Genomic DNA, 22393 nt, shown 5'->3' on the forward strand with positions numbered 1-22393 from the left:
CTCTGGGATACTCTACCTCATCTACTCTATTCCAGCCCTACTGGGTCCCCTTGCTTTTCCTCCCCTCTTCTGTGCCAGATACACCCCTGCCTCAGGCCTTTGCATTTGCTGTCCCTTCTGGCTAAAATGCTCTTCTCTCCCCCGCCACCACCCCCCGCCCCGCCGCCGAGATCCGCATGCTGGCTTCCTCAGTTCTTTGAGGGAAATGTTACTATGGCAGTAACATTAGCTGCTCACCAAAATTCATGCTCCCCTTCAATAGTGTAGAAAATGGTATAGTTTCTGTTGCATCTGGGTAAGGATATGTGCTAAGGCGACCAAGTCATCCCAGCATGGCTGGAACTTTCCTGGTTTGAGCACTGGAAGCCCCATATTTCAGGAAAACCCTCAATAACTGGCAAACTGGTACAGCTGGTCACCCTACATGTGGTTAAGTTTTGGCCAAGTGAATGCCAGTGAAAATGATTACACCATTTTCAGGCCTGACCCACAGAAACCCACAGAAACCTCTTAAACAACACTCTTTCTCTTCTCCCATCTGCTGGGTTGATGGCGACGCCCAGGGCAACTCTGGAAGCTCTGGGTTGTGGATGGCAGATCCTCTGTTAGCCTGTGGCCCTGAATGACCACATGGAACAGATTCCATCTAATGATTCCACAGTCTCTCCCTACAACCCTTGACTGGAGCAAGAAATAAACTATTGTGTGTAGCCACTGAGATTTGAGGGATTATCTGTTATATCAGCTAGCATTATGTTAACTAATACAGTCACTTTCTCAGTGAGAGCTTCCCAAACTACCATATTTAAAATTGTAACTACTTCCCCTCCACTCCTCCACTCCTGCTCTCTATTTTCCATCGTTGCTTAATTTTTCTCCATAAACTTATTACGATCTGACATAGCATTTAGGTTTCATGAAGACAGGAAGTGTCTGTTGTGTTCACTACCGTATCTCCAGCATCTAGAACAGCACTATCCAATAGAACTTTCTGTGACAATGTAAATATTATACATCTGTGTTGTCCAATGTGGTAGCCGCCAGCCACGTGTAACTGTTGAACACTTGAAATGTTGCTGGTATGACTGAGGACCTGAGTTTCTAATTTTACTTTATTTAAATAGCCATGTGTGACTAATGGCTATCCTATTGGACAGGGCAGATCTAGAACAATGGCTCAGCGTAGCCATCCAACAAATATTTGTTGAATGTAAGAATCAGTGAATGTATTCAATAGGCTTTTGCGGAGTCTGTTACGTGTCACACACAAATGAGACAGACACTGGTTACTCTTGGTGCATTGGCCTGGGGCTCAGCTCGATGTCTGAGAAACAAATCCAAATTTGCACCCTTCTCTGTGAGCTTAAGTTGGACAAGATTCATTGCTAGAACATGTTATGTTCAACCTGGGTGGGAGAATTCCTTCACCACCACTTGCAATACTAAAGCCAAAATAATATCAGAGAAGAAAGTTCCCGTGCTTTGGGTAGTGATTCCCATGATTTGGAGAGAGTTGGAAAGGTTCATTTCCCAAGAGCATCCTTCTTCTTCCCTTCTCCCATAAGTCTGAGATCAACACTCAGAATGTGATAATTAAGTCAGCCCTCAGTATCTGTGGGGGACTAGTTCCACAGTGGAACTCTGTGGATACCAAAATCCGCGGCTGCTCAAGTACCTTATATAAAATGCTGCAGTATTTCCGTATAACCTACGCACATCCTCCCGTATACTTTAAATCAGCTCCAGATTACATATAATACCTAATACGATGCAAATATTATGTAAATAGCTGTAAATAAAATTTAAATGCTATGCAAATAGTTGCCAGTGAGCCGCAAATTCAAGTTTTGCTTTTTGGAACTTTGTGGAAGATTTTTCTTCAAATATTTTTTTCATCCGCAGTTGGTTGAATCCAAAGATGCAAAACCCATGGATACAGAGGGCCACATGTATACATGGTAGAGATGGTATCTGGTCTCCAAAAGTTATGTTCTTGTCTTCTCAAGCACACAGTTCCTTTTGCAGTTAGGTTTGGTCATGTGACTAAATTACCACCTGTGTGGTTCCTTTGCAGGTTATTTGTTTGTTTTTCTCTCTCTGGCTTCTTTTGAGATTTTTCTCCTCTGCTGGAATGCTCTGTAGTTTTACATTTTTCTATGTGTGGATTTATTTTAATTTACTTGCTTGGGACATGATATTCTTTTAGCCTAAAAATTCATGTCTTTTTTTAGTCCTAGAAAATTTTCTGCCATTATTTCTTAGGATAGTGTTTCTCCTCCATTTCCTTTTAATTTTTCATCTGCAACTTTGATTAGACATATGTTGGAACTTCCTCTAAATTACTACCATAGTCCATTTCTCTCTCTCTCTTTCTCTCCCTCTCTCTCTCTCCCCCTCCCCCGACTCTGTGCCACATTTTGGGTAATTTCTTTACACATATCGTTTAGTTCACTAATTCTCTTCTTACCGTTGTCTAGACTACTGTTTAACCTGTTGACTAATTTCTATGCCTATATTTTTCATTACTAGAAACTGTTTGGTTCTCATTCAAATCTCTCTGGTCTTTTTTCACATTATTTTGGGCTTTCATTTTGGTTTCTCTCTTTTATGTCTTCAACTATTTAAAATATACTTATTTTATGGTGTCTTTAAAATTAATCTATTATACCTACTGTGTGGTGCCAATTCTCTTATTTGCTGAGTTTTCTTTTTTTTTTTTTTTTTCGGTCCGCGGGCCTCTCACTGTTGCAGATTTCTATCTGTCCCTCACAATGGATGCATTATTCCATATACATCCATAATCTTTTATTGTGAATTTTTCTTTAGCAGGTTATTTTTTTGCCCTGGCGTCCTGTGAGCCACTAGGTGTGAGAATGGACCTGTGGACTGGTTTTGCTTTTGTTTCAGTTGGGAATTCTGGAGGTGTCAAAGGTTTTAGATACGTTTTAATGATAGTTGTTTGGCTTGGGTTTCCTCTGCCATACAGGAACTGTGAATGTGAATTCGAAATCGAGTAGGGTGCAGTCCTGGGTTTTTCAACTCCTGCAGATGACTTCTTTCTACTCGAGGTCCCAGATGCCAGCCTCCTCATAAATTCCCTGGGCCGCAGTTGCTTCCCTAGCAAGTTTCCCAGTCCCCTTTTCAGAACCTGGATGGAACAGCTGTCTGAGATGGTGGCTCCCCTGCAGCGTCAAGGTCTGGATCCTCGTTTCCTGTACCATATAGGTATTAGAACCCCAGTCCCCAGTCTCTGGGTCCTGTATCTGGGTGTGCAATCTTCATCGTCTGCTGTGGTACCTATTTGGCCCTACTACTCTATGATTCCTTTCTTCCTGTCTGGCATGTGGGGGTTGCCCTTTTATCCTTTTCTGAGCGCATATATGTATTTAAATTCTGGGGATATGTTTTTACAGCATTACTATGTGTTAGTAATAGGAGAAAGGTCTTAGTCTGTCATATTGTTGGAAGGAGTCTGCTGTTGATTCTTTTGAGAATGTCTCAGAAGAACTCTACGATCTCTTTACTCTGATTTACTTCCAGCGTTCTTGTGACAGGGGTGGGAAGGGGACTGAAGGATGATCTGTGTGACATTCCTAATATAGACTGAATACCCCATCATGCAAAGAAATCATAGAGACACATAATTTATGTAAAATTAGTCCCAAAAAGACATGATATACTTGTGTATGCTCTTAATGATATACAATGTAAATGTCAGACAGTAGCTTGAAAATTAGGGTCAGAAAACAATGACCTTTGCATTCTGCCAAAGATGTCCTTGGGATAAATTGCATTTTTATTGCATTATATTATATTACATCACTGCAATTATATGAGACTCTTGTTAGATTTTGAATGCTTCTCTTTATCATTTTAAATATGCATGTATATTATATACGGCAATTTGAGTGTTCTAGAAACAAAATTCATATATAAAAATGAAGAAAAATATGATAACTCAATAATTCACAGAAATATGTTCCAAAAATAATAGGATATAAAAGAAATTATACGCCTTCTAACAGTAAATATCTCAAGCAAATCAGACCATCATATCGGGCCTTGGACAAAGGATCACTTTTGTTTATTTTATCAATATTCCAAGAGAAAAATAAAAAGAAGAAATTCTCAAAGCCGCATAGCACAGGGAGATCAGCTCGGTGCTTTGTGACCGCCTGGAGGGGTGGGATAGGGAGGGTGGGAGGGAGACGCAAGAGGGAAGAGATATGAAAACATATGTATATGTATAACTGATTCACTTCGTTATAGAGCAGAAACTAACACACCACTGTAAAGCAATTATACTCTAATAAAGATTAAAAAATGAAATAATAATTAAGGTGTAACAGAAGGTTGTATTTTTCATGTTGGATGGTTCTGAAAAAATGGTAAAAAGGATCCTTTTGGCTTTTCCCAGCTCCCTTGAGAAAGATGCTGATAAGAAAGACAGGGAGAAAAAAATGCCAGAATTCTGTAACACAAACAAGACACACAAGCCATTTTCCTAACTTCACACGGTTCAGGAGAGTGACAAAACACCAATTTCCACAAGATGGTCTGTCTTTCAAATATGGAACACTTCCCATTCAAATAGGTATCTGGGGCATTCTGGGTAAGCCAGCCAAAACGGGTAGCAATAGCATGTAAATTAAAATAGCAACTGTCCCAATCCTGAGTATTCATCCGTGCCACTGACACACTGCAGAAAGGATGCCAGACCTGTCACTGACAGAAATCTCACGTCTGTAGCCTGCTGCAAGATCTCCAAAAAGCACTGCTTCCAGAATGTAGGGTTCCTTTGTTGGTGACATGCAGTTGAGAGGAGGAAATAACATACCATTTGGTGTCCTCCGGGCAGGTCTGTGAACAGACTTGTGCTGGGTCCCTGTACTGCTTTTTCAAGATGTTCAGGATCTGCATGTGTTATGTGCTGCAACATCCAAGTGGCGTATAAACAAACCTGGGTTGATTTCCAGGAAAACGCAATTACCATTTTAGGAGAACCATCACATTTGTCTCAAGCCAAATGATTTGCAAAATGACAAATTGCAGCTTGTCAGTATGGCCTGTAAGACGACCACCTGATCCCCAGAAGTGCACACGTAGCCACAACTTCAAATGAGGCCTGGGCTATTGTAGCAGACACCGTCAGGGTTTGGCCTGTGTCCCCTTGTCCTTACCACTTCAGTGCATTCCAGCCTGACTTCCATGTGCCAGAGCCTGTATTTCTTTGCCTTTTCCGGCCCCTTAAGTCTGCACTGCCCTCCCATGTGGTAGGCCGGAAGTGCTGAGTAATTAATGCCAATTGCCCACGGTGATAATTGGCTTGATACCACACTCTTTATTGGCAGCCTTCTCTTCCCTGTTTCATTTCCCTGCTCCCCTACTGTGTTTCCTCGGACCAACTCTCCAATCAGCTCTGTGTGCTTGAGTCCCTGTTTTGGAGTCAGCCTCTGGAGGAACCCAAGCTAAGACAATTATCTTCTCCCAGAAGTCCTGGCAACCTGGCATTTTGGCAGGCTTCAAGATGTCAGGGTTTCAGGGGAGGAGGACGTATATTAGAATTCTGGATCATATGCACCCCTATGTTCACTGCAGCATTACTTACAATAGCCAAGATATGGAAGCAACCTAAGTGCCCATCGTTTGACGAATGGATAAAGATGTTGTATATATATACACAATGGAATATTACTCGGCCATAAAAAAGAATGATTTCTTGTCATTTAGGACAACATGGACTGACTGAGAAGGTATTATGCTAGGTGAAGTAAGTCAGATGGAAAAAGACAAATACTGAATGATTTCATTTATCTGTGGAATCTAAAAAAAAAAAAAAAAGAACAAACATAACAAAACCAAAATAGAGTTATAGGTACAGAGAACAGACAGGTGCTTGCCAGAGGGAAGGGGTTGGGGGGAGGAGTGAAATAGGTGAGGGAGATTAAGAGGTACAAACTTCCAGTTATAAAATAAATAAGTCAAAGGGTGTAATGTACAGCACAGAGGATATGGTCAATAATATTATAATAACTTTGTATGGTGACAGATGGTAACTAGACTTATCATGGTGACCATTTCGAAATGTATAAAAATATTGAATCACTGTGTTGTATACCTGAATAATACAATATTGTAAGTCAATTATACTTCAATTAAAAACAAGAATGCTCTACCAACTGAGCACACATTTCCAGTTTACCACTCATCTTAAAAGGTATTTTTGCATTCCAAGTTCACATCTGTATACCTAGCGTGTCTTCCTTCTTCACTGCTCAGATCAGCCTTGCTGTAAGGTTCCTGCGCTTCTAGCTTGCCAGAAGTTCTCTAGTGCCTAAAACATCCACAGGCTCCCTTCGTATGACGGTGAAGCCACTAATAGCCACGACAATAAACAGTCAACCAGGGCTTCCCTGGTGGCACGGTGGTTAAGAATCCGCCTGCCAATGCAGGGGACACGGGTTTGAGCCCTGGTCCAGGAAGATCCCAACTAAACTAAACAGTGAACCATTTTAGAGGACAGCCTCGAGAGAGGACACTAGACTGTGTTTGGAAGCAAAGTTTGAGTGGAGGTAAGGCCGGCATGGAATTAATACTGATCCATACACTTTGGAATTAAAATACCTGTTAAAATAACTAGAGTCTTGTTTGAAACTTACAGAGTCACTCCGGTGGCCTTGGGTCTTGTGGGCCTAAGAACACTTGTGAAAATTGTCATCATCTTCACCATCAACTTAACAAATGTTTACTGAGCATTTAGTAGGTGGGAGGCACTATTGCAAGCACTTTACATGTATTGACTTATTTAATCTCCACAAAATGCTAAGAAATAGGCATTATTATTATTATCCTTGTCTTATGCACGGAGGAGCTGAGAGATTAAATAAAGGTCACAGTGATCTTGATCTTGTGCTTACACCTCGAAGGAATGGCAGTACAGGTGGCCTTGTGGGAGCTGGAATGGAGCTGTAGGACCTTTTCATTGGTAGCTCATGGCTTCATGGCCGCCTTCTCTGGGCTCTGCCGTTTCTATGACTCTTGGACTCTGAAAAACTATGTGAGGCTCCATATTTGAAGAGGGATGGATAAGGTGACAGGCTTTTTTATTTCCTTTGTAAACTTTGGAAATTGAAGAATAACACACATAAAGACAGCGCACAAATCATAAGTGTACAGCCCAGTGAATTTTTACAAGGTAAACACATGTGTGTAACCACCAGCCAGATCAAGATATGTAACAGGAGGCTTTTCTCAGGGCTCTGGAAGTGTTCCTTACCATTCTATAGTTCATAGGTCATAGGATCATAGAAGACGCTTTTGAAACAATTGGGCTAACATGAGCATTTTGCATAAACTAAACCCCATAGCAGTCAACTGTCATGCGAAAGACCATGCAGTTAGAGAGCATCTGTTTTTTTTTGTTTTGTTTTGTTCTAGAAAATCAAGAAGTTTTTACGTTGCTTAACTAAGTCAGTGCCTGTGGAGAAACCACCCCACCTCTCCACTTCCCCTATTTCTTTGTTCAACATGCCACATTAACTTTTCCTTTCCCATTTTGTGCTCACTTTATGGTTAAACCATCTAGGATCATGAATTCTTCTGGGATCTCTGTGCGTGGTGCCCGAAAAGCTGGCTCTCCTCTCATCTCAGTAGCCAGTGACAGCCTGTGGACGTGTGATGACATCAGCATAGAGCAGCTTTAGGGGGTGTGGGGAGACTTTGGCTGGATTAAAGGGTCACTGAGAAAGGAAATAACCCTAAACGTCAGCAAAGGTTGTGCTTTTGATGCTTTTCCCAATTTGTATCTCGTTTTCAAATTCTCTTTGTTAAACATGTATTGTTTCTATAATGGAAATAGATGTATTTCATAAAAGCCTATGATAGTCATGTCTAGCTAATACTTTCATACGTGTTCACTGGAATTGAACAATTAAGTAAATGGATGGCAGATGGTGGGAGCCAGGTTTCCCACTGTTGGAGTGGAAATTTACAGATCAGCCAGGGAGCTAGAATGATCCATGTGGTAATGGATTAGTTGGAGACATCGGTATGAACTCATGTTTAGCTTAATATAGATACAGATGGATATATAAAGAAATATTTATAGATATGTATGTATGCATGGGTTAGTATACACACATATATTTCTTTACTCTGTCAGCTGAGACGGCCTAAAAGGAATGACACTCCAGTAACAACAAAGCCTAGTGCCCAGACCTTGGTTTCTAACACCATTTTCCAATAAAAGGAACCAGGGCTCCTTGGAGAAATGGCAGATTCTAGGGCTGAGGCAGGAAATACACCATATGAGCCTAAGTATCTTGTAGAGCCAAAAAGTAAGGAAGTGCTCAGCTACACACACACACACACACACACACACACACACACACACACACACACACACACACACACACACACACACACTGAAGGGATTATGTCAAAGCGTCACAGGAGTCAAGTAAAAGAGCTCCCAATGGCCAAAGCTGGAACGATTTGAGTAACAAAATATATAAAGTAGTATCGGATTATAACCCAAAATGTAAAATAAATACCCCTGAAACCATACCGATATAAATGATTGAATATCTTTTTTTTTGTTTTGTTTTGTTTTGTTTTTGAATATCTTAATAAGCGGAGAAGAGACAAGTTTCCTATGCAGAAGAATTCCAAATAAATTATGTAGATTCTCTCCCTAAAGGAGGTGGAGCCTCACTCCTCACTCCTTAGGTGTGAGCTGCACAGAGTGGCTTCCTTCTAAAGAGGACAGTATGGGGCTTCCCTGGTGGCGCAGTGGTTGAGAATCTGCCTGCTAATGCAGAGATCCAACACAGCCAAAAATAAATTAATTAATTAAAGAGGACAGTATGGAAAGGGGGGAAAACACTAACTTTATGGTGGAGAGACCTGGAAAAGAGACCTACTAGTCCTACTCCAGCCAGGTGATCAAGGCCAATATCAACAGTGATAAATCACGTTGATAGTATATACTGTTGATAAGATGTGATGAAAATGGCACTTTATCACTGTGATCTTCCTCCCCCAATCCATAACTCCACTCTAATCATGAGAAAAACATCAGCCAAATCCCAATGTTGGGGGGTGGGGGTGGAATTCAACAAAATACCACCAGTGCCCCTCAAAACTGTCAGAGTCATCAAAAACAAAGTCTGAGAAACCATCACAGCCAAGAGGAGCCCAAGGAGATGTCGTGACTATATGTAATGTATCCTGATAGCCAGAGAAAGGGCATTAAGTAAAAGCAAAGGAAATCTGAATAAAGTATGGTCTTTAGTTAATACTGATGTATTGATTGGTTCATTAAATGTAACAAATGTACCATACTAGTGTAAAGTGTCAATAATAGGGGAAACTGGGTGCAGGAGGCAGGTGTATGGAAAATCTTTGTACCATCTGCTCAACTTTTCCGTAAATCTAAAACTATTCTAAACAATAGAGTACAGTCAATTCTCTGTATTCTGACGGTTATGTTTTATAACATCTCCGCGAACACTGAATTGGTGTACGTTGAGCCATTACCCCCAGCTGAGAGCCTCTGGTCACAACATTTTTGGATCAATACCTAAGCTTGTTTTACGTGTGTTTCTGTTTAAAGACACTTCATTTAATATACAGTTGATTCATTAATATTAAATATCTGTGGTGAACAGCACTTTAGCTCATTTCTGAACAAAGCTTATCTGACACGTGTATTTCCTCCAGAAGGCGCGTCGCAGCCATCTTGCACTTAGGACCACTAGGTAGCACTTCAGCACTATGTTTGGGGAGCATTTTCAACAGCGATATCACTCACAAAAGGCACAAAAATGCCCAAAACTTGGCACGAAACAGACCACAGAAAGGACACTTGTTTGTAGTATGCGAATGACCACAGAAGTGTCATGAGTATTCATCTGGGGGTCACAAATAAATGTTAGTGAGTAGGTAAATTCATAAATACGGAATCCATGAATAATAAGGATCAACTGTATATTGATTTTTAAAAGCCTATGAACATGTTCCCCAATAGCCTAAGTTCTCTCCCTCACCCACTACAGATTGCTCATTTCTGAATCTAACTTACTAAAATTTATTTATTTGTCTATCTAGTTATTTAGTTAGCCTATACCTGTGCCGTACAGTAGCCACATGTGGCTATCAGTACTTTAAACGTGGCTAGTCCAACACTGAGGTGTGCTGTAAGGATTCACACCAGATTTTGAGGACTTAGTACAAAAAAAAGAATGTAAGTTATCTCATTAATACTTTGAATATTGATTACATATTAAAATGATAATATTTTAATATAATTGGTTAAATAAAATGTATCATTAAAATTAACTTCACCTGTTTCTTTTTACTTTTATAATGTGACCACTAGCAAATCTAAAATTACACATGTGATGTGCATTTTATTTCTATTGGACAACCTGTATCATCTCCTGGGAAAATGAATTCCATCATAATATTTGTAACATAGGGAATGACACAGGACAATGGAATCATTTTATCCTTAGAAGGACTAGTCAATCCTCTCCTTTTAGGACACTAAGGCTCGGACAGGTGAAGTGCCTTGTTCAACTTCACACAGCCATTTGCTGGCAGAACAAGACTCAGACCCCAGTCTCCTGTCTTCCAGTCCAGTCTCTTTCCCCTTGACCTTCTCCCCTGCATGTCTCCACCCTGCCAATAAATAAAACCAACAGCCTACATAATCCTTTAAGAGAAAAACAGTGTTGGCTATTCCTGAATTGAAAGAGAACATTTCATAAAATCTTGCTAGATTTCTATAAGTAGGGCTACCAGATTCAGCAAATAAAAATATAGGATGCCCTGTTAAAATCTGCATTTCATGGAAAAGAATCTGAAAAAGAATGGATATAGGTATACGTATAACTGAATCACTTTGCTGTACACCTGAAACTAACACAGTGTTGTAAATCAACTATACTCCAAAATAAAATAAAAATTAAATTAAACATTTTTAATTTTAAGTTAAAAAAATAAAATGAATAATTAATTATAAAACATTTGTATTTCATATAAACGAGAAATAATGTTTAATTATAAGCATGGGATATGCTTATACATAAACATTATTCCTCGTTTATCTGAAATGTAAATGTAACTGAGCACCTGTGTTTTCAGTATAAGTATGTCCCATGAAATATTTCGGGACATATTTACACACAAGAAAAGTGTTTGCTGTTAATCTGAAATGCACATTTAACTGGTGTCCTATATTTAATCTGGCAACCCTACTGTAAAGCCTTTGAGGAAAGAACCTTTCCGCTAATTTCCCCCAGGCACTTAGGCACTTATCTTTCTGTGTTCCTCCAAGGAAGAGCCCAACCTAGTGAGTCATTCAGTGGCTCCGTAATAAACAAGGGAATCTCCAGACTTGCCTTCCCATCTGCAGGCTGTCTCGGCTGTCAATGCTATCTTTCTAAACAGCCAACTTACTGGGGAATCAAGCTGCAGATCTCAACTGTCCCTCCCAACCTTTATAATCAATCTGAGTTGGGCAAGATGCCAGCTTTTAAAAAAATGCACAGAACCAACTTTTGTAACTAGGGAAATAAGAGGGTAGGAAAAACCCAAGGAAACAGACAAGCTTTCCTTTTCTTTACAGAAGCTCTTCTAAATGTAACAGGCGACAATTGGTACAAACACTCCAGCCATTTCCTGCACATGTACACACATCAAAGAGAGCACGGGAAGAGTCAATCGGATTTTGCATTTTATGATTTTGCTTTCCTTCATTGCTATTATTTTGTGGCATACTAGTGAGGGGATGATAAAAGTGGTCCATACAAGGTGCAGGCAAAAAGGGGGTACAGGTAATAAGAGAATTTAAAAACAATTTAATGTCTGTAGAGAATTTAAAAACAATAATAAAACTGACTAAAAGTTGTTCTGCTTTTTATTACCCCATGTGCTGACAATTGTAAACAATGTCATTGATAAAATACTCCTCCCACTGCAACTTCCCTTCCCCCCAGAACCTTGGCAGTTCTGATATTAAGCAAGTCCATCAACTATTTTTAAAAACCCTGTTTTATGGAGCTTTGTTTTTTTTGCTGTTTGGGGCATGGTATGTAGGAGGTGGAAGGAGAGGAGAAGAGCTAGATGGAGATGCTTAACCCATCAAACAGCAAGAGTTTTAATAAATGGAGATTCCCCTCTCATGCACATATCGGACTATGTCTTAAGGTTTCCAAGGACCAAGAGGCAATATTATAGTAAAAGGAGCACTGGAGAAGGAGTCAGAATACCTGGGTTCAAGATGTGGCTCCATATCTGCATAGGTATGTAACTGAGGACAAAAGTTACAGCCTCTCTGAGCCTGTTTCCCTCCTTGTCAAGTAGATGATGCTCTGACCACTTCCCCATCTGTCTACTCCACCTGCTTGTCTTGTGAAGCTAAGAGATAAAACATATAAAAGTGCTTTGCAAACTGCAAGGTCCTTTACCCATGTAAATAACTGTACTTATTGTAACAGAGACCAAAATAGCAGCTGCTTAAATAAGATAGAAGATCTAGTTCTCTATAAAAGTCCAAGCTCATAGGCAGTTGATGGAGGTAGGATGACTTTCTTTCCCAAGGTCATCTAGGGACCCAGGTTCCTTCTCCGTTACTGTTCCATTATCCCAACAGGTATCTTTCTTATCTTTTATTTATTTATTTATTTTATAAATTTATTTATTTTTATTTCTTTTTGGCTGCATTGGGTCTTCGTTGCTGCGCGTGGGCTTTCTCTGGCTGTGGCGAGCGGGGGCTACTCTTCATCGCAGTGCAGGGGCTTCTCTTTGCGGTGGCTTCTCTTGCTTCGGAGCACAGGCTCCAGGTATGCGGGCTTCAGTAGTTGTGGCACGTGGGCTCAGTAGTTGCGGCTTGCGGGCTCTGGAGGTCACGCTCAGTAACTGTGGCGCACAGGTTTATTTGCTCCGCGGCATGTGGGATCTTCCCGGACCAGGGTTCAAACCCATGTCCCCTGCACTGGCAGGCGGATTCTTAACCACTGTGCCACCAGGGAAGTCCTTTCTTATCTTTTAGATTGAAAGTAAACCACCACCCGACACAAACTCATTCTTACCCACATGAAGGAGAAAAGAATAAGTGGAGGAACATCACTTCTGTTCCTTTCTTATTGGTTAAAACTAAGTTACATGGTCTCACACTGCTGCCTCAGAGGCTGAGAAATATACTCTGGCTGGGAAGCCACGTGTCCAGCTAAAACCTGAAGGCTCTATTGCTAAAAGCTGATAATGGATACGGTGGATAATATGCAGTTTGACAACAGGTATTGTCATTATTTTTCAGGCTAGTGGATAAAGAACTGTTTGTTCTTTTATTGCTCTGAGGAACGAGAGATGAAAAGCCCTATCTTTCCACTGTGGCTCATGAGGTTTAGATATGTATCAATGTATCAATGCAAATGATCCTGGTTTAAATGAATGAATGAATTCCTAGAGCAGTGGATTTCAAAGCACTTTCATCGGGGGCCTGTGTGACTGGCTGTTCTCCTAGGAGACCTCTTCAGTGTGAATTTGGACACATCTTATGAATATAGCCCTGTGCCTCTCGGGGACCAAGCCCAAATCCCAGGAGAAACATGGAATTTAGACCACCTTACCACTCTACTGACCCTATTCAGCGAGCTCCTACTGAAATAGTGGTACATCATCTGGTTAGTGCCTTATCATCCTCCAGCCCTTGTGTCACTGCCTCCATAATTAAACACAGACCATTAGCTATAACCCACTGCACCCACATCAATTATGCCAGTTTGGATAACAGCCACAGAAACCCTCCTTTCCTGTCTTCTGCCTCTCTGGAAATAATCCTGGTCATATCACACCAGTATAGGTAGAACTGCCTTGGCTTTTATAAGATGTCAAATTAGCAAGGCTGCTATGTCATGATGGAGCAGAAGCATTGTTCTTCCATACACTGATTAAAAGGTAATTTAACCTCTTCCAAAGGTGGTCCAGCCAACCCCCAGCAGTATTGACATTGTGTTAATGAGAAATTGCTGTCCAGAGTGATAAATTAGCCTTCTGAGACTAGTATGCAAACCCCTCTTCACTGGATGGCCCAACCTTAAAAAGCAAACTTGGTAGTTTCATCACCCTCTGCCCCCTTCAATTAAATGTGGAGGGGCTCACACACCGCATCTGAAATCCCAGAGCTGTGCAGATTACAATACACGCTTGTAGCCTCCTTAGTACGGCAAGCTGTCCCAGTTTGCTGCTTTCCTCACGAGTGCTAGGCTAAGTTGACTGTAGCTCAGCGGCTATTGGACTGTGTAATCCACCTCATTCCTTAGAGATAAGAAAGCTTACCCTGAGAAAGAAGAGAACGAAGCCAAACGGTCTCTCAGAATGTGCGAGGAGCCTTAGCATTCACTGAATCTAATGGTTTCGTTTTGCACGTGAGGAAACTGAGGCCCAGGGAGGTGAAATATGGCCAAAGTTGTAGGATGCTCAAGCAGCAGAGATGGACGAGAATCCATTTTCTCTGACAACGGGGTCACTGTTTTCTACCCTCCTTCACACATCCTACCAAACCGATGACCACCTGTACACCAGTTGTCACGTCATCTAGAGATCCCCATTCCACCACCTTGGTTTTCTTCCCAGGTGAAGAAAGCACTCACCTTGCTTGAGGATGCTAGCCTGATTTCTTCCTGTGTAGCAGACACAAATCTCCATGCACAAACTTAGGTGAGCAAGAAACACTGTATGTCTTTATTTTCTAATAAAGAGACCAGCCCTGTCCTGCCAAGCAGGAAATTCAATCCCAAACATTCTTGAGGGCTCTTCCCCCACTCTTCCGGGGTGTCAAGGTTCTGGGTCTCAGAAAGTGCTAAGATATCAGGGTGACCTTCTGAATCTCAAGGCGGTACAGAGGTATCATCAAGATGTCAAAGACCCAGCCCACAGGGCCCCTTCAGCTCCCCAGACTGCAGGTTCTTGTCTGTGCTGGGGGCTGGGGAATCCCTGGTTGGCTGGGAGCCTAGGCCTTGGTCCTCCCTCCCTCAGCTCTATTGTCTAAAATTGGCCTGCTCTCCTGGTACAGTCAGGATGAAGACTATAGGGATCTGTGGCTCGCCAGGCTTTCAGACACCTTTCCTGTTCCAAGTCAGAGGAATTTCTTTCCAGTCTTAGGGAAATCCTTCTTGTTCTCCTCAAAAATATTCTCTCTCTTGTCTCATACTCTAGGACACCATTACAATTACCTGGAGGGACCCAGGTTTTTTGAAACAAATGCCAGGAAGGAAAATGTAAGTAACTTCTACCCTTTGTCCAGCCCCAAACCTTCACCAGGACAAGAAAGAAGAGTGGGGAAAGAAATGGAAAAATGCAGGGAGGGGAAATACAAATTACCTCTCAAAAAAATTATACTGCACCTAGTGACTGAAAGTTCCATGAAAGGACAAACAACCCAAATTCCAGTTCAGTTTTTCTGGGAGAAAGAATGCTGGGGGAAATGGTCCCAGCTTCATCTTGAAAGGAGCATGAAAACCATGAGATCATTTCTCCACAATGGGAGAGGCTACTACATGCCCTAAAAACACAGCAATGACTGCACCAGCTCTCGGGCCTTCCTTACCACTTGATTGTTCCTTAAGTCCTTGCCACCTGGCTACAGATGCCACCACTCTCCAAAACAACTCTGCAGAAGGTCCTCACTATCCAGTTGTCCAGTCCAGTGGCCAACTCTTTGTCTTCATCCTCTTTGACCTTCTCCTCCTCCCTGAAACTCTTTCCTCTGAGGGATGGTTGGTGACGCTGGATCTTACTGGTTCACCCATTACCTTTCAGACCATGTTCTCTTTTATTCCTTTACTGGCTTTTCTTCCTTTCCTTTCCACTAATCAAAGGCATCTTCTAGGGAGCTGATCTCTAGCCACTTCTATCTCTATTTAATCTTCCTCCTTGATTAATCCACTCCTACAACTTTTATTGTCTTTAAATCTACATCTCTAGCCCCACTCAATTTCTTGAATTCTAGACCCAGAATTCCAACTGCCTTTTGATTGTTTCCTGATGGATGTGTCACCAGTACCTCAAACCTGCCATGTTCAAAACCAACTCATCTTTCTTCCCTAAACCAGCTTCTCTTTGCGACGCCCTTGCTCCATTGATGCATGACCATTCTTCCAAACTTTGGATCCATCTTTGACTCCTCCTCTCTGTTGTCCTTACATCCAATACTATTTTAATCTAAACAGATTTTACCTCCTCAAATGGAACATTCCAGGTATTATACGACAAGTGCAGAATAAAGTGGAACTCTCCATCAGCACACCGTCTTTCTACTAATGCCATAGAACATTAAATTAATCATGGTTATCATTTTGGCTTTTATCCGTCCATAATTTCTTCTATACAAATAAGTATTTTTACATAAAAGGGATCACCCTGTTTTGGAACTTGTTTTGTCACTTATATCATGAACACTTTCGTATTCCATTAAATGTTCTTTTCTACAGTAATTCTCAGACTCTAAGTGTGTATTGGAATTATCTGAGGGCACTGGTTAATAAAGTATTTCCCTGGATCCTCCCCCAAAGACACTCATTTAGTACTCTGGGGAGGGCCTAGGAACCTGTATGTTTAACCAGTATCCCAGAAAACTCTAATGCATAAAGTTTTCGGATTGCAGGTGGAGAAATACTGCTGGTAAAGCACAATTTTTAAGAACTGCCTCATTTTCTTTTGTTTACATTTACAATAATTTAGTTACCAATCCCCACTAACATGTATTTAGGCTACTGTCCAATTTTTTAATATTATTATTAGTTCTGCACTGACTTTATTTCTAGGCTTTCTCTTTACCATTCCCTCCACCCACACACACATATAATTTTTCTTTAGCATAAATTCCTAGAAGTAGAACTTCTGGGTCCAGAGGATATGCAATATCATAAACTATATATATATAGTAATATATGTCATTACATAATTCATTATGTAATTATATATAATATATTAACACTACAGTAATATAATAACTATAATACAATAACTCAAAAATTAATGTTTTAATTACATGATATATAATGTAATAATATGTATTAATTTACATACGTCCAAGTGGGGTTTTATTTGGACCCTCATACAAGATTTACATTTATCCATGATAATTTCATCTGGTTATATCTCACCCATTGCTTCAAGGGTCCTGATATTTTCACATCCCTACACTCCATTAAAAGTATTTGTTATTTTTCTAATCTCCTGCATATCTGATGTGTATCTTCTATACTTTCATCCAAATTATGGGTGAGAAACAGTGAACGGGATAAGATTGAGAAACGTCTTACTGCTCTACCAGAAACCTACATTACCTAGCACTCTTGCTCGTTCTTTACACATTAATAACTTAATTTTAATAGTGATCGGCTTATGATTCTCCATCTCGTCTTTAAGGTTGTAGGGACAGAACTCACCACATGTCTGCTGAAGTTCGCATCCACTGCCATCGATTCCTTAACTGATCTGCCAACCAAAGGAGAAAAATATGGTGTACTGGTTTTCTATATTCATTTAATGAGGCTTAACACAGATTCATAATGCTGTAGTGGCATACAACATAAGGCTGTGTCCAGTTGTGTGTCTGAGCATGGACTGGGGGCTCTGTTCATCCAAGCAGGGTAAAAGTGTTGATGGCCCCTCTGGTGGGGGAGGGAGAGAGCAGGGGGAGGAAACAGAAGGCAGGATGCTGTGGGCTCACAGCAAAGGGAAGAAATTGGGAGGTGAGAAAGGGAGAGAAGCAGAGGAGGGATGCAGTTTGCCTGGTACTGTTAATGATAGCAATAGTAATAATCTCTAACATCGATCAAATTTAGGAAGTGCCCAGCGCTCCGCTAAACGCTTCACATGGATGAACACATCTACTCTAACAACTCTGAAAGGTGAGTAATAGTATTCTCTCTATTTTGCAGATGGAGAAACTGAGGCACAGAGAGGCTAAGAATCATGCCCATCACCACAAAACCATTACCTGGCATAACCGGGATTTGAACTAGGCCAACTGATGCTCCCTGTTAAGCATGTGAACTGCTCACCGCAGCACACAGCATGTGTCACACTGTGATTATATCCTGGCTACTATGATTACTGGTGTACGTGTGTGTATGTGGGTACGTTCATGCACGCACACGCGCGCACACGCACACACACACACACACATGGCCAGGAAGTGAACTGCCATTGCCTTGGTTGCGTGCACGTAAATGAGTTAGCCTTGGGAGTCTCTCCTTATGCTTACCTGCAAACGGTATTTTGAGGAAATGGACATCTGGGTGGTACCCATACTGAGGGTGACCAACTTGTCCCAGTTTTCCCCAGACTTCACCAGTTTTACGACCATAAGTCCCATGCCCAGGGAATCCTCTCTTTCCTGGGCAAACCGGAACAGTTGGTCACACTGTCCATACTAGTATGGAGAACCAACTGTATGTTTCGGTTTATTTTTTACATCTTCATTGGAGTATAACTGCTTTACAATGGGGTGTTAGATTCTGCTTTATAACAAAGTGAATCAGACTGTATGTTTTGTTATTTCTTCCCACTGAATACACAAGGGGGCATTGTAACCATTCCGTCATGCATTCCTCAAACATTTATTGAGCACCCAATTAGAGGTGTGACTGCTGCCCAAGAACCTAGCACCAAGGATGGGGTAGGGAAACAGGAAACTGAGAAACCTTCCACAATTCCCCATCAGAAAGAATAAAACGTGTATTTAAATAAACAAACACTTCCATAGCACTGACTGTGTGCCAACCAGTGTAATGAGCACTTTACCTCCTAACTCATTTAATCCTCACAAATACCTTGTGGCACAGTTACTATTATTATCATCCCCATTGTAAAGAAACAGAGGCAAAGAGAGGTTAAGTACCTTGCCCATCACACAGCTGGCAAGTGGCAGGATTTGAACCCAGGCAGGCCCTCGTTGCTCCAGAATCCACGCCTTCAAGCTGCTGTGCTCTGCTGCGAAAAGGACTTTGAACCCTGGCAAGAACTCTGCATGGCCTCAGTCTCTCTTTCCAGCCCTGCTTAGGGGTTTTTCCCTAGCCTGGTGGTTCTTGAACCCTGAGCGCACATTAAAGTCACGCAAGGAGTCTGAAAAATAATACTCATTCCCCGGGGCCCCACTCACAGAGATTTCGATTTAACTAAGTCATTCTGATCTCGACCTCAGGATTTTTCAAAGCCGCCCACAAGGATCTACTGTGTGGCTGGGTCTGAGAACCGAGGTGGCTAGGTCCTCCCCTCTAGCAAGCTGGGCTACCGCCAAGCCCAGTCCTCTAATTTGGCGCTTCTCAAATGCTAATGTGAAAATTAATCAGCTAAGGACCTGATTAAAATTCAGATTCTGATTCAGTAGGCTTGGGGTGGGGTGACTGGACCAGAAAGTCAGCATTTCTAACCAGCTCCCAGGGTTTGCTGATGCTGCTGGTACATGGACCACCTCTGGAGTAGCGGTGGTCCTTAGACCAGAAGCCTCTGCATCTCCCTGCTTGTTAGAAATGCAGACTCTCAGGCCCCACCCAACACCAACTGAGTCAAAATCTGCACCTTAATGCACATTCGAGTTTGGGAAGTGCTGCTCAAGTCCTGAGCTTCCCACAGGTGCTGGGAATGGGTTTCAGATGTGCCAAGGTATTGTCTCCCCTTAGCTCTTAGGAACTTGGTCAGCGACCTCCAGGGTCCAGCTGCAAGCAGCCTCACTGACCCCACGTGTATGCAAATATTCTAAGATTCGCCACTGACCACCATGGAGAAAAGGGTGAGAAATCCTGTTCTAATCGAGTCTTGCTGCCCCGTTGCCTCACACTTCCAGTAAGCCTTTGCTCACACTGTTTCTCCCAACTGGGTGGCCTCTGACCAACCTTACCTAATTTCTGAAGTTCAAGCTCATGTCCTAGCTCTTCTTCTATGGAACCATTCCCATTTCCATGTGGCCATTTCAGTCCAACAGACATTTTTCTCTTCGTATAACAAACACATGCTAGCGTTTCCTATGTGCCAGGCACTATTCTAAGCCCTTAACATTACTCATTCATTTAACTCCCATTTTACAGGTCAGAAAAACTGAGGCACAGAGCAGTGGGCTAAGTTTCAAGGTCACATAGCTAATGAATGGTAGTGTCAAGATTCAAACCCAAATAATCTGGCTTCGGAATCACCACACTGAACCACAACACTGAGATTCTTCTTGCTGCTGTGGGACTTAGAGAAGAATTTGCAAATGATACAGAGTGTGGACAGTGAACAAAAAGATATTTGTTTTCCGTGGCTGCTGCAACAAAGTACTACAAACCGGGTGGCTTTAAACAACAGAAATGTGTTCTTTCACAGTTCTGGAGACCAGAAGTCCAAGCTCACATTGTCGGCAGGGTCATGCTCCCTTTGGAGGCTCTAGGGAAGGATCCTTCTTTGCCTCTTTCTGGCTACTTGGTGGTCGCCAGCAGTCCTCCATGTTCCTTGGCTTACAGACACATCACCCCATCTCTGCCTCCATCATCACATGGCCTTCCACTCTGTGTCTCTCTGTGTCCTCTCCTCTCCTTAAAAGGACACCACTCATTGCCTCAGGGCCCACCCTGGTCCAGTATGGATGGATTCATCTTTAATTACATCTGCAGAGACCCTATTTCCAAATAAGGTCACATTCTGAGGTTCCAGGTGGACATGAATTGGGGGGGGGCGGATGCCATTCAACCCAGAACAGAAGAGCACAGAGATTGTCTCAGGGAAGAAAGTGTCTCTTAAAACTCCTCAGCTGCTCACTGTTTGGAAATACTGCTGAAGCCTTTGGACCCGTTACCGACGCCCTCCAGATGCAGTGGAGGTACAGCAAGCAATCCACGGAGTAGCTGGCCATTCGGGTCAACGGACTGCAACTTCCTCAGTGCCAAAATGACAGCATTTTCCACGTCCATCCAGGGTTGAACATCTGATGGTGCTTGCAGGCTCTCCCCAGACCAAATCGATCAGACTGATTTTTGTGTACAACAGGTACAATAAAGCTGCCACTTCTGAGGATTTTGCAGGTGGCAGGTACAAAGGTGACACATGCACTGTGCAAGTGGTCAGGCAATATACAGGTCAGCGTATACTGGCGGAGGGATCCTGTGGTGGAGATCTTTCAGGAGAACTACTTGGACATCAGCACTTCTCTGTGAAATATCCAAGTCCTTTCTATGACAAGCTAAGAAGGAATCCTGTCACCACCACTCCAGGGCTACAGCGTGGATATTCCAAGCCAAGACCAACTGAAGCAACATGCAGAGGAAAGTTCCAACACCAGGGAAAGAACCGAAGAGGTTGGTATCCCTATGCTGCCGACCTTACCACATACATGCGGAAATCCTAGAGAGGGAGATATGTCCTACATTGTTTTAGGCACTCAGGATGACATGTGGATTTTGAATGAGTCAGCATTAGAGCAGTTAAATGCTGGAATAAAAGTGGAAGCTGCTAATACAGATCAAACAGGTAAAAAAAAAAAAAAGGAATGGAAGTGACAAAAGGTAATGGAAATAGAAAAAAATGACCGTGGGGACGCTACATCCTATGTACTGACACTGATGGAGAAGTTGCTTCTGAGGATGCGCAAGAAATCAAACTCTTCAAACGAGAGGTGTTTCCATGCTGGGCCCTGAGGAAAGATCAGTATTCAAACTGTGCCGAGCGAACCCATTAGCTCTTCATTCCTGTTATCACTGCCCCACCTGAAAAGAAGGAAAATGAAGGAATTGATGTCCCTTATTGCCAAAGAACCATTTCGGCCTAAGATCTTATAAAAAGGGAAGAACAACACAAGACTTTTTTTTTTTTTTTCCTTTTTTTGTGGTACGCGGGCCTCTCACTGCTGTGGCCTCTCCCGTTGTGGAGCACAGGCTCCGGACGCGCAGGCTCAGCGGCCATGGCTCACGGGCCCAGCCGCTCCGCGGCATGTGGGATCTTCCCGGACTGGGGCACGAACCCGTGTCCCCTGGCATCGGCAGGAGGACTCTCAACCACTGCGCCACCAGGGAAGCCCAACACAAGACTTTTTGATCTCTGTAGCTCAGAGGAATTCTCGGATCTGGCTCACAGGTCTGAAAGCTCACAGACCAACCATCTCAAGCACAGGAGAACAATCAGGCGGCCCTTCGTAGCAGACAGCAATCTCTTGAAGCCGTGTAGCATGGGTGAGAAGCACCCATGAGATGGGAATATTATTCATGGAAGCACAGGCCACCTTGTCACTTGTCACAGCACCAGGAGATTAAAGAAGCCTGGGGCGTCATGCCCTCTTTGCAAGAAGATTCCGCTGGTTATTAAGATTTTATGGCCAAGCTGAATTGGTGAGTTGCAGAGAAATGATTAT

At 42.3% G+C, this 22393-nt stretch overlaps 1 protein-coding gene and 1 pseudogene across 1 annotated transcript in view; one reads left to right on the forward strand and one right to left on the reverse strand.

Moving 5' to 3' along the window:
* RAI2 (retinoic acid induced 2) overlaps window positions 1-22393 on the reverse strand; it is a 159166-nt gene that overhangs the window by 112173 nt on the left and 24600 nt on the right. The window contains exon 2 of the mRNA XM_024755100.1: window positions 17457-17505. The gene's annotated coding sequence lies outside the window, so the exon portion shown is untranslated. The remainder of the gene's footprint in view (window positions 1-17456; window positions 17506-22393) is intronic.
* LOC112406339 (protein Mdm4 pseudogene) lies at window positions 20938-22366 on the forward strand (annotated as a pseudogene).

This window comes from Neophocaena asiaeorientalis, unplaced genomic scaffold (assembly GCF_003031525.2).
Source record: "Neophocaena asiaeorientalis asiaeorientalis breed wild unplaced genomic scaffold, Neophocaena_asiaeorientalis_V1.1 scaffold269, whole genome shotgun sequence".
Classification (NCBI taxonomy): Eukaryota; Metazoa; Chordata; class Mammalia; order Artiodactyla; family Phocoenidae; genus Neophocaena; species Neophocaena asiaeorientalis.